Below are 14,413 nucleotides of genomic sequence, written 5' to 3'. Positions count from 1 at the left end.
AATGTTAATTAACAAGCAACTGCATACAACTGGTTAGTTATCTGAAACATAGTTTAGTAGTCTTGCTCTTCTTTCTGCTCCCTTGGAAGACATCAGGTACGCACATTAAGTATTTTCACTGCTTTGACTTAAGCTTTGCTAGAGATTTAAGATCATCTATGGCTTTTGCAAACCATGTTTTATACAATCTCTCTCTCATACCTCATACAGGGTCTCCTATTTTTTCCCCCATGCTTCTTTGCTGCTTCAGGCAATTAAATCAGTTGATTCCACTTTTATTCTTTCTAATTTCATTTTTTCTCTATATCCTCCTGCAGAATAACTTGCATTTATGACTTTACCTCAGCTCTTCTAACTTTCGATACCTCTTTCCACATTTACTTCTACAGAACCCACCAAACTCAGTTGACTCTCTTCCTGTTGAATTCAGCAATGGTAAAAAAAGCAGGAAAAAAAGTAATACTTTTGAGAAAAGGAAGGTTAAAATAATTATCAGAACATCATCTCGGTCATTGTCTTGAATTCCATTTCATCCACACTTTCCTCAGACAGTTATTGTCAAATCCATTTGCTGATTCCTCATAGCAGAATAGCAGTTTTTCTCCCTCTTTTAAAGCTATTCTGAAACTCTGGAAGTGCCCTGTAAAAAATTATAAAATATATTTGGAACACAATTCATTTCAATGCAATTCCTATGCATTGATTAATATTGTAGCCAGAAGCTAGGGTAAGATAAGATTCAACACACACCCCAGTTTACTGGGACCTAGATTGGTGAATTGACTTTATTTATTTCATTGTGATTAAATCAGGGAATGGATCTCACAGTTTTTATTTTATTTTAATTTTGTTTTTACTACTCAGATAATCTGATGAAAAATATTCGTAATAAAAGGCAATTGACAGGAAAGAAACTTGAATAGTTTCAACTGTGCTCCACTAATTAATTTAATTTCTGCCTAAATGGAACCTATCAAACAGAATTTTTTTTAAACAGATGACAGAATTATCTTTGGGGGAAAAAAAGAGACATTTCTGTATGATTTGTTCTCTATTGGAAGTTTTGCTATAAATATTCCCATCTAGATTTAGTCCTAATACAGAACCTTAAAGAAAATTTATAAAAAGAAACAATGCTTTACCTTTCATGTTCCAGAATTCTGGATTATTCCTATTATTCAAAAGTTCTCTCAATGTCATAATTTCTGTGTATCTTTCAGTACATTTTTACAAAACCTGTTGCACTGTACTAGATGCTATTGTTAAAGAGACTCTCTAGTTTTAAAGTTACCTGAGATAACTCCCAATTGTAATTTCCAAGGAAATTTAAAGTAACTTGAACAACAGAGCCATATAAGATGAGATCCTCTTGTCTTTTTATTTACTTATGAATCTTCTTGGAAAACATTAGGAAGGAATACAGTTAAATAATTCTATGTGTTCTGAATCTTCAAAATACCTCTCATTTTGAAAACATCTTTCATATTACAAGACCTCATTCTTAGAAAGTCTGGCTGATCCCAAACCTGTCATGAAATATTGCCAGCTTATAGTCAGTGACCCCAGTGCACAAGGATGTGGTGTGAATTATTATATGCTTAATACTACTACTATTACTACTAATACTAATATAAGTGAACAATATACTTTTTATCAGCCTGGGTAACTAGCTTCCAGAACATCTTTACATCTTTTGCAATTAATAAAAACCTTCAGAGGCAAAACCAAAACAAAACAATCTTCAGCCATCAGTAGTGTATGAACCATGCTGAGAAGTCTGCAGGCTAGGTTAAAAAAAACCTGACATAGACAAAAAAAAGATAGAAACAAGCTCTGCAGTAATGTATAGTGGAATTAATGAGAAATAATTCTAAATCACAATTGTACTCATAAATGGAATATACACTACATTGTAAATCTGTCCTTGATTTTTAATTTCTAAGCTACACAAAAAGAGGATAAAACACATCACAGCTTTTAAGAATATGAGTTTATTTGGGACTTTTTTGTTAAATAACACATTAAAGGTTAAGCTGAGTCATCATTGGCAAATGTATGTTTTATTGACAAAATGAAGGCAAAGGCTTGGGATAAGAGCAAGCAGAAGACATCTCTCAGCATTCCTGCTGCATCACATCACTTAACTCCTTAACATTTTGGTGCTCAGTGTGGCAAAACATTAAACTCCTACATGTTTCTGGTATCCCATCAATGTTTTTCATTCTCCATAGGAGAACTTCAATGACAACTGAGCTTCACGGAGTTTTCCATTACGAAATTTCCATTTCCAATAGATTCCAAACCAATAGCTTAACTACAGGAAGTTATTGTGGGCTTCCAAAATATAATTCACTCCTGATCTGCTGAAAAGGAGGCTGTTAACAGCTTAAATATAACTTGGTAATAAGTAAGGAGAATAGAAGAATTGTGCTTTTTGAGAGCACAAAGTGGATTTATTTTATTCTTCCATAGAGTTCACAATAGAAGCGTGATTTTTCCTTTATCAAATATGAAAAGTGAATGTACTCTCTGGTTCTAACTTCCCAAAAGAATAGGACTGACAATTCACTCATTGTTTCATGAACGAGTGTTATTCAGATTCCTATTAGTTCTTCGTTGTAAAAAATATTTCAAAACCCTTTCAGGCCTGGATTCAGCTTCCATCTGCTGCTAGATATAACCTTTCCCTCAGAAGAGATTGAGGATATTTGTTTGTGGTTGCATTACCAAAAAGATTTAGACTATATTTAAGTGTATCTGTGCAAAGGGTGAATGTTTACACAAATGTGCAAGAACGAGAGTGCAGACTAACAAAAGAAGAAACTAAACAGAAAGACCAATGTTTAATGTGTTTGGGAGGGCCTTTTACTATGTGGAAGTACACCAACATTGAATGGTGCATTTTGTAACTCCATGTATTAGCAGTTCTGCCTGAAAACTTCATAAAACCCTTCCTTTCTTATCACAGTGCCAAGCCAATAGTACATGTCTTCAGGAAGTGTCTATCAGCACTTGCAGGGAGGTGATCACCTACAGAAAAATTAAAGTCAGTTAAGTGCCTTACCAAGAAAACCATTAAATCAAAAATTTTTAAGGCCAGGATGCACAATATCAATGAGTCTAGCATCCATCCTGAAAGAATTATCTCTTTAAAAGGTATGTAATGCATTTGTTATGGTTTGATTTTTCTCCAGCAGTATTTTGACAGTACTAAAAGTTGCAGGTCTATGCCATTGAAACAAGTGAGATGGGAACATTCTATTCTTGGTTCATTGTCAAGGTTTTATGACTATAACAAATTAATTTCTGGCTAGTTGGCTAAATTAGGTTAATATGTACAGAAAAACAGATTCCTTTTTCCCCATAAATCCAAATGGTAAAAGATAAATAATGAAGTCCGTGAATCAGTAATGGATTTAGCAATTTTAATTTATTGTGACTGAAAAGTGTCAATTAGAAATTTAGGCATAGAATGAGGAAAGGGTCATTTTCATATTATACTCAGCCATAACATTTCTGGCTTTTTGAAAACATCTGTAATAGTATTTGCAATAATAATAAATTCTAAGGGCTCCCATCCTCATGTGGTATTCTGTGAGACAAGTGTATAAAAACAGTTTGAAATGGAAAATGTTCAATCTAATTTTTTCCCCAGGGTTTCTCCACTGTTTGATTAGAGAACGGCTGCATTCAAACATATTACCATTCTGTCAGCAGCACTCACAGACTTGTACTTTCACTGCATGATAAATGAAGTTTACACAGTTTATGTTGTGTGAGGATAGAGTCTAGTGATGCAGTGATGCCCACGTGATTTGTGTCTGATTTGGTTAATCATTAAACATTACATAGTCTTAAACGTTCAGGAATTCTGTGCAAACATGGAAATCAGGTGGGAATGATCCCCAGGGTGGTGTATATCACCCTAGAACTACAGAGGAAACATACCAGCTTCTACCACCAATGATCTGGCTGACAGAAGTTTTTTCCTAGCTATATTTGTTAAAGAATTGTATTTAAAATTAATCCATTGTTTAAGCATGTTTATTTGTTGACACAGTCAGAGAATCACAGAACACACTGAGTTGGAAGAGACCCACAAAGATCATTGAGTCCAACTCCTGCCCCTCCACTGGACGCTCCAAGAGTCACATCATGTGCACGAGAGCATTGTCCAAATACTTCTTGAGCTCCGTCAGGCTTGGTGCGGTGACCACTTCCCTGGGGAGCCTGTTCCAGTGCCCAACCACCCTCTGGGTGAAGAACCTTTTACCTGATATCCAACCTAAACCTACCTCTGACTCAGCTTCATGCCTTTTGCTTGGGTCCTATTGCTGGTCACCACAGAGAAGAGATAAATGCCTGCCCCTCCTCCTCCTCCCCTCAGGAGGAAGCTGCAGACTGCAATGAGGTATCCCCTCAGCTCCTCTTCTCCAGGCTGAACAGACCAAGTGACCTCAGATGCTCCTCATGTGGCTTCCCTTCAAGGCCTTTCACCATATTTTTTCCCCTCCTTTGGATGGTATCTAATAGCTTTATATCTTTCTTACATTGTGGCACCCAAAACTGCCCCCAGCACTGGAGGTGAGGCCGCCCCAGTGCAGAGCAGAGCGGGACAATCCCCTCCCTTGCCCGGCTGGTGATGCTGTGCCTGATGCTCCCAAGGACAGGGTTGGCCCTCCTGGCCACCAGGCCACTGCTCACTCATATTCAGCTTGCCACTGACCAGGACCCCCAGGTGCCTTTCTGCAGCGCTGCTCTCCAGCATCTCATTCCCCAGTCTATACATACATCATACATACATTCTCCTTACAGTGTGGCTTGGCAAGCAGTGTAGAATTGTGTTTAGCAATGCAAAATGTGTAGAAATTAAATGATTACTTTGAGATTTCTTTTTACACAAACTGTTCATCCATTCTACAAGTTGATGGATCAGTTTAATGATATTTTCAGAAGGTCTGCCTCACTGAGAAGGAATATAGAAAGATGGTCTTCCCAGGTTTTTTTTAGTGCAATATCAAAGATGACTTGTTCACAGTATTAAAGCACCTAAAAAAACCCCAAAATAGTCCTGATAATAGCAGGCTCTTCCATTTGCCAAGTAAGAAATGCTATCAGTCAGAAACCCAACACTGACATCAGGAATGATTACATGAGAGTTATCATTCAGTCTTGTAGAAAAAAGTTAGAGCAGACTGTACATTCTCCATTTCATCTAACTTCTTTCAAGCTTGAAAGTATTTCTAAATATTTTGCTTTGACTAGAAGTAACCATGGCTTGACACCTGCAGGTCTTTTGGTTTAAGAAAAATTTCAGACTAGATGATCCCAATAGTACCTCCTAGTGTTAAAATACATAGATACAAGCAACTGAGGGGAGAAAAAAAAGACAGAGGGAAAATCCTCATACTTTAGGTCATGAGCTAGACTTAACTACAGTGGGCAGTAGAAATAACAGTGAAGTGATAGATCACCCCTAGGGGGTCTGCAGCACTTTTCCTTGGTGTTGCTCACAGGCAGAGCCAAAGGACCTGGCTACACTAACAATACCTTTTCCAATAATTGTACAGTACTGGCATCCAGGCTGTAGTCTCAGAGCTCCAAACTGCCTACGACCTTTAGGGTATAGACCCAATGTTTCAGTGCCCTTGACTTTATGGAAATACACATTTATTGACTGAGGGGAAAAAAAACATGTTGCTCTACCTGCATATTTATCTTAAGATGAGATCTACCCTCAGGCAAATATTCTAAGATTCCAAATACTATCTTCAACTATATAACTTTCTCTTACATAGAAAATTACCAGTGTTTTCAGACAGTAAATGTAATAGATATTTGTAATAGGTCACACTGGCAGGAAACTTATTCAAGGAACTCTACTTTTCTTCTTGGGTGCAAGACATGACTGTGTATCACTGAGAATATTGTGTGAATAATCCATTACAAATAAAATCTAGATTTTTTTTTAAATTCCTTTCCCATTAACCTGAAAATTTGGAATCCAAAACTGTTATAAAAAAAACATAAAGAAATGTGCTAGAAGTCATAGCTTTCATTTTAATCCATGACTAACATTCCTCTTTCCAGACAACTTATTTGGGTTATTTGTTTTGCTTTGTTTTTCCTCTATATCAATCAGAAAAGCAGGACCATGGTTAAAATCAGAGTGTATATTTCCTTTTCAGAACATCTTTAAGTGTAAATGAATATAAGAAAAATTCGATTCACAAGACATTTTATTTCATACTCTTCCTTATATTTAGTTCTGAATTAGTTTTTACACATGATTCTGAAATATTTTATGACAAAGATATCAACTCACACCTGTTAAGCTTCTCTCAGTCTCTCAATGGGTCTAAATAAGCCCAGTTTGAACATTGTAACTGTTCTGTATCAGTTTAGTTTGGACTGTTTTCTGCTAAAGAAAAGTACTGAGGTGGCTTCAGAGCTTGTGACTTTCATATGACAGGGTGACTACATACAGCAAAGGATCTTCAGATTAAGGAAAGGAAAAAACGAAAATTTTAAATTAAAGCAATCAAGGTGTCAACATTGCTTTATTTAAAAAAAAAAAAACCAAAAAATTACTAAATGTAATCAAGCATTAGTTATCAGTACAGGAGTCCTATATGAGATTTTGATGCTCTCAATCAGCAGGAAATTCCCTTTATCCCAGAAATATTGTGTTCTTTTCCTCCATGTGCTCTTCTATACTTTCTCTCCATCACATTTTTTTCCACACAGCTTCATAAACATTTATGTCCTCTTTCCCTTCCTTTTTTCTACTCTTACTTTCATGCTCAGTTCCTGACTCTAACCAATTTAGAATTAATACCTGAAAAATCTTACCAAAAAATAATGGCCATGTTAAACAGATATAGAAATAAGTACATATTTATATAATTTTATTGCTGACTTGGCTCCATAGTTTTCAAACTGACAGATTGCTTGGATCATAAATAAGAAAAAAAAATCATATTGCTTATGGAAGAATTTGTTCTTCCACAGGATGGATCAGCAACTCTTAGAAACTTTAATGTATTGCTCACTGTAATGGAAAGAGGCAGCTTGTGCAGAATATTTTATTTAAATATATTGATCTTTTGACATATGGTTAAAAAAAAAAGAGAAGAAATTCTAGGAGATCCAATGAAAAAAACCTTAAATTATATTTTGCAGTAGTTTTGCATATATCAACTGGAAACTCCAAAACAAAATTATTTTCAAATATATTAATACTTGAGCTACTCATTTATCATATAAGTGTCAGACAAGACTCATAAGTCTCTTTCATGTATTGTTGATGAAGGTCACAGAAAGGCAGACTTTCACATGACCTTCTCTCTCCCTAAATTACTCCAATGAAAGTGTAAAATGAACATGTCAAGAATACTATATGATTTTCAGTGGCATACACTCCACCTGAGTGATCCTTTCACATCAAATGCAGGCTACCAGATGCTTAAGCTGTAACTGGGTAAGTCTGTCCTGGACTGTTCTACATCCTGATTTTTCTGCCTGCCAAGATGAGGCAGAAATTGTGTCTTTTAAATCCTTGAACAGCTAAAGAAGTTGTGTGTTCTGGACTTAATGGGCTCTATAAATAGCTGTGGGACATAGCAGTTGGTGAAATCATTTCTGAAAGGAAATAAGGTCTCCTTTCTGCCTCATCCAATAAACATTTTTTTGTGGAACCTAAACACTGTCTTGTGGTCTCTCTTCACCAGAACCTTGCACCAACACATGGAGAACAGAGATGATCTCCCTGAGAAATTTTTTGCTCCTAAGGAAACAATATCCATAGGGAATATCCCAGAAGCCATGTACATGCATCTGGACAGACATATGTATACTGACTATTTGGGTGGTGGTGATTAGATGTTACTGATGGGTTTTGTGTAAGCGCTAAACTGACTTATACTGAAATTAAATTCCTTTGACAAATGAGGACACCACTAGCAATTGAAAAAGAAATAACAACTACCTTTGAATTCGAGGCAGATGTTCCAGAGTTAGTGGTTTCATAACCCTCTTAAAAACACAACTACTCCTAAACAAGAATTTCCATCTTTACCTGGAAAAAAAAGTTCTTATATTTCCTGGTTGGACAACTGCAGCTCTAGTATCATCAGTACAGAAAAGAGATGGAAAGAAGAACTCCAGAGAAGTTATGATTAAGAAATTCTTAGCTATTTATCACCTTTTTTATTGAGTGTTGCTGTATTTCTGGCTGGTTGGGTATGCATTTATGACTGATGAATTTAGCATATCAACTGTTTTCACACTGTATTTATAAAATACTTCTAATGGCTTTTAATGGAATATTTTGCTTTTTGATAAAAAGAATAATCCATCAACACAACAGGCAGAATGGAAATGGAAGAAAACATTTGTTCAGAAAGCTTTTAAATTATGTTGTTTGTTCATGTTAACATTTTTTTTCCTCTTGCTAGATCTATCTTCTTCCACAAGGACCAAATCAAGCAATTACATAGAAAAAAAGCCCAAACAAAATTGCCTTATAGTTCACATGTTACCAGGGGAACCAGCAGGGAATGATTTGCAAAATTGTTGTTTGCTGAGCTCATGTATCAACAGCTGAAGTCCACAACTGTTGAACTTGGAACACAACAAGCTGAACTGTAGTGAAGTACAGAGGGGAAGCGGAGGGGCAGACACTGATGTCTTCTCTCTAGTGACCAGTGACAAGACCTAAAAATGGCCTGAAGCTGTGTCACAGGAGATTTAGGTTGGATATCAGGAAAAGGTTCTTCATCCAGAAGATTGCTAAGCGCTGGAACAGGTTCCCCAGGGAAGTGGTCACAGCACTAGCCTGAGAGAGCTCAAGTATTTGGACAATTCTCTCAGGCACATGGTGTGACTGTTGGGGATGGTGCTGTGCAGGGCCAGGAGCTGGACTTTGATGATCCTTGTGGGAATCTTCCAACTCAGTGTATTCTGTGATTCTATGAAAGATACAATAAAAGGGCATTGTCAACATATATAATAAGGCACCCCAAATTAGAAACTTTCTGCCTTTCTTTGGTTCAACTACCCATTTGTAAGGTGGGGTAACACAGCCATATCTTTTACAAGAATATTGGGAAAATCCATACATTATTGTCCGAGGTAGCTTGATTACCCTACCAATAGGCACTACAATTCTCCACATAATAATTAATAATACAGTGTCCAGGACAAGTTCTCAAATAGAATGCAGAAACTGTGATGATCAACAGAATGCACATCAGCCTCTCACCCACATGTATTCACCTACTTAGGAGGCAGGAGATGTGGACAAATGATCTGAGGACAGTTTTTTGCATGTACTGAACTTAAAGTTTCCTAGATGGATTTAAACTCTTAGACAATTTTGTAGTAACTAATGTAATAATAACAATGGTGGAAAACTGAAGAACAGGGCAAAGGGGTCTTATATAATGTGTCAGATGGGCAGAAACACATGAAAAGAAAAAATATAAAAGAAGCCCTAAGATAATAGTATGTGTTCAGCAATAAGTCAAACTGTACTCAGTAGAACTAACCATGAACTCCTTTTGAGAAAGTGTTTGTCTCAGACTCTCCTCACCATTAAAAAGTGATCAGTGATATCACTTTGGTACAGCTCTGTGTATTCATTATGTACTAAAATGGTGCAAAACGGAAAATTTAAAATTAAGTATGCACAACAGCCCTCTCATGGTCACTGGGCCTATTAAAATATTAGGAGAAAACTAAAATAGCTTCTGTTTTTCAAGACAGCAGAGGTGAGTGAGCCAGATAAGTCATGGACATCTTTAACTTGCAATTTTAGAATAAATTTGTTCAGAAACTTTTCTGAACAAGATTCAAATATTTACCCAGGGATTCCCAAGAATATTAAGTAATCCATTATTACAGAAAATTGATTAATATTTCACTTTTAAAGAACTAAGAAAACATTAATTAATACCTATGAAGGTGTGTGGTATTATTATACATATGCCCCATGGTAGAATATCTGGCTTTTTTAATACTGTTTTGAAACAGACAGATGTCACTATCAAATTCAATGCCTGAAGCACATTTGCTGACCTTCAGCAAGCTCTGCCTTTTTTATGTTGCTACATTATTTTGTTTTATTATTTTACCCGAAGAGAGCACTCTGTGATCAGCAAAGAGATGCTTTTATCTTAATAATTGGTCCCATATTCATAAATATTCAGATTTTCAGTCTCCCAGGAACACTGTTTAGTATTTCTTGGTATTGACAAAAAGCAATGAAATAATTTCAAGTAAGACTCAATACACAAAAGCTGATAGTCCAGTTATGTTATTAGCATAAGACCATTTTTGTTTTTGCTTGTTAAATTCTGTAAAAGTCTAAGCTTGCAGTCTACAAATCTTTCCCATTAGCTGCAGCTACATTTAATTCAAGAGGAATACTTAAAGAGTGTCAGGCCTTGAATTACAAAAATTTTGAGGGAAGCATTTTCTTTATTCTTAATACCAGGTTCTGGTAGAGTTGACCTGTGATTAAACATGTCAAGGACCAAGGAAAAAGTCAATACATTAAAAAAGAGACAAAACCAAAACCTGAATGAAACTTGACACCAATATAAAACTGGAATAATGTCTTTAAATTTAACAGATTAAAATAGGCACTTAGAAACAATCTGTCCATAGTGCTTTAGAAGAGAAGAGAGAAATTTAAAGAGCTTTTAAAATCATCTCCATAGAAGATATGAATATAAAAATGGTTTTATGATGCAGTGAATTCAGCAAGTTGTCTTCAAGACAGAGTCCTTCAATTAAGTACAGCTATAGAATAAGCTGTGTATATTTTTGTAAAGACATATGCATTGGAATGAGAATGTCAGAAGCATACTGACTATGACTTTGATAATCTCCTGCAGAGATCTCAAATGACATATTTTTACAAATCTATTTTTGCATATGAGTGTCACACAAATATTAAGAAGAAAACTAACCAAAAATTTAAACAGAATATACATATTATATTTAATACATAAAACTATATAGATGTGTATTATTGGGGTATTTTTATGATTTTAGTTATGATGATACTCCACTGCCAGGTGTTAGTGAAAAGAAAAATTCTTAGATTTGAATGTTTCAGATTATGCAATCACTTGAGTATCAGGACACTGCCTAAAGACTATTATGGTTATCTCTACCATGGCTTAAGATATTAATGTAACTGTAAAATTTTACACCAGGATAAACCTACAAAATACCTGTCCAAAACACCGTGTCTTGGCAAACAAAATTTTCGCTGTTGGTAGAGAAAAGGAAAGGACTTCTCACACTATAAATACTTCAAATCTTTCATATCCTATTTCTAAATGATATTATATGTAAGTACTATAGGTAATACTTTTCCTCTATTAAAAATAGCGTGAGAATGATTATAAAGTTTAAAATATTAAGACTATAAATATCTTAAATATCTGAAGTGAAGGATTTGTGTCCTCTACATTTTATATTTGTCAGCTATGAGCAAATTAGATTTTGTCAGGTAGTCAATAATGCATATTATTAATAAAACCAAAAACTTTGCTTGAGCACTAAGAATGAGCCTTGTACTGAGTAATCCAATAAAGGTCCTTTGTGGACCTTAGCCTGATGGATACCCTATCCTGGTGGATACCTTGCCCCAGTGGATAAGGTACTTTAATGCCGGTACACCAAACTAAATTATGTCCTTTATATTGGGATGTGAGGTTTTCTTGTCAATAAGTGTATTTTTTTCAGTGAAGCCAAAAGAATCTAGAGAATAATTCTCTTAATAGTATTTTTAATAGGGAAAAAAAAATCATAGATATGTATTGCATGATTTGCAAAGAAATTTCTGTTGCCATCATGAAGAACTGAGTGCTGAATTGCAGCCTGACCCAAGAAAGCAAAACTCTGTCTCTTTATTCTGATATAATTATCAGCATTTTCAAATCACTTTAGTAATAATTTTAAAATAGTTATCATTTTTTTGAAAAAAATGCCTCCTTTCTAACACAATGCCCCTGCACCAACAAATCGTGTTAGTTAAACAAATTTCAATTAGAAATCTGGGGGAAAAAATTCTAATATCACTGAAAGTACAAGTTCTTGAAGAAGCAGGCAACACTCTCAGGTTATTAGGCACTTAACTTACCATGTGTTCTAGAGACATTTGCTGAACTTCAAAAGTAAAGAATTTCTACTTCTCTCGGTAGTTTATTCCAAGACCTAACAAACATGACTATTAGAAAGGAACTACTCATTTGCAGACATTTTATCACACAAAATCCATTGGGAAAAAAAAAAAGAAATCAGGAGTTCTGGGATTTTACTAGCACTTGAAGTGTCCTCCTAAATTCAATTGTAAAAAAAATACCATGTTTTATTATGGATTGCTTGGAACAAATGTACTTATGTAGCAGCAGTAATTGATACAATTAGTAACATGTAATATGGATACAATTTACTCAGCCATGACCAACTTGATTAACCAATATTTCTTACAATAGAGTTCTACAAAAAAACACAGAAGCATCCATATATGATGGAGAAAGAGTCATATAGTAACTGTGTATTTAAGTATTTTCACTCTGTTCATTCTTCTGTCTCTGAAGGAGTAGCTCAGAAACTGCTTCTGACTGCTATAACTATCCAGGAATTTGAAGAGGAGCACATAGGAAAAAGAAGGTGAATTTTTAAGAGAAAAATTGAGGCAAAAATATATGAGAAAGAAAAAAAGATCTCTCTTTTTAAATTCTTTGCCACTGTACATGTTTTCCACATTGGTGTTAGTATGATGCTGTCTGATTAACCTATAAGAGACACTTCTGGGACTGTATGGAGGACATTCTTTGCTAGCCAGTAGAAAGCTAAAAAGGTTTGATATTTAGTCTGGTTTTGGGCCTCTTCTTTTTAATTATTCATTTTCACTGTGACTTTATAAGCATGATATCGAAAATGTAGCAGCTAGAGAAAAGTGGGAAAGGGAAGGAAAAAGAATCCATTCTTGCACGCATGGGTACTACCTGGTGACTGGCAATATCCAAGAAAATGAAGTTTTCAGTCCATTAAGAAGTTTTTATTTTCATGAAGTAAACAGCAGCCAAATAATAACAACACTGAAACTAACAGCACTGGTGAAGTTTTTAACTGCTTATTTTCTCACCAGCAATGTTTACCAGATGCCTAGTCAAGGAACATGGAGTTTGTTCTGAATACTGTTTTAAAATAGAGGTGTTTTCACCTAGGATAACATATGCAACATTTTAAAGTGAAAAAATAAGGTACATAAAATAGTCCTTTACCAATCTAAACCTAGATATGTAGTCACTGGCATACTATCTGAAAACTATAAAGCCATTATGAAATTTTTTTATCCCCATAATGCCGCTTGGATGCAATAGACAAGAATAGAAATAACCCCCCTATTTTAGAGATAAAAAATAAAAAAGAAGCACAGAGTAGACTATAACTTACCTAAACTGACACATCTGATGTGTGGTTACACTGGGAACCATAAAAATCTTAACGGCATGAACCCTTTTACGGATAAAACCTTCTATAGATTGCTTTTCCTAATTTATAAATATGGCATACAAAAATAAATTACAATATTGCAAAATAAACACAGTGGGAAAATAAGCAAATATAAATGCTTGATTCGTGCATAGTGCAGATTTTATACAATTTCATTATCATATAAATAGCTCATATATATAATCTTTTGTGCGTTAATTCTGATAAATGTTACAGTAAAAATTAAGATTAATTGAGGTTGCTTTGAAAGATTTGCTAGGAGTTATATCTGTGGTACTTTTTAGCCTAGTTACATTATGTTCTGAAAAGTTTCAGTATTCTATTAGTGATTTATGATATCTGCTTACTCATATTTTTATAGACTGCTAAACTGTGTAAAATTGCTTTTTTTCAGTCTTAACTTTTGATGCTTAAAATTCTTCAATGCTTTTTTTTGTTGTTGCTGTTAAGCTTGAGTCTTCAGAGTATACAGAGATCTGCTAGAAGACTCAGTTGCTAGCTGTTTTGGAAGGTAATACATGGTAGCTAAGAAGAAGCATTAAATCTGCATGAACCTACAAAGGTTCATAGAATGGGTTACAAAAAGAAAGTGAAGGGCAAACTTTATTTGTTGTCATTGAAGGATACTAAGTTTTTGCTCAGTCACAAAGGTATCTAGGGATATATTAATTCTTCCTTTGGATCTTACATGTACAGAAATGCTGCATATCCTTTTGTGTAGGCAGAGATTCAAATAAGGCAGCTGAGAGCAGGGAAGAACTTTATCAGGCATGTTTAATAAAATATGCAGAGAAACACTAGTAGGCTGATTTATTGACTTACACCTGGTACAGGTATTTTTTGTGTTTGAAAATTTAATAAAAATTAGATTTATAAT

The sequence above is a fragment of the Aphelocoma coerulescens genome, chromosome 1, assembly GCF_041296385.1.
Source record: "Aphelocoma coerulescens isolate FSJ_1873_10779 chromosome 1, UR_Acoe_1.0, whole genome shotgun sequence".
NCBI classification, from domain to species: Eukaryota; Metazoa; Chordata; class Aves; order Passeriformes; family Corvidae; genus Aphelocoma; species Aphelocoma coerulescens.
The sequence above is the reverse complement of the archived record's forward strand: the minus strand, read 5'-3'. Positions refer to the sequence as shown.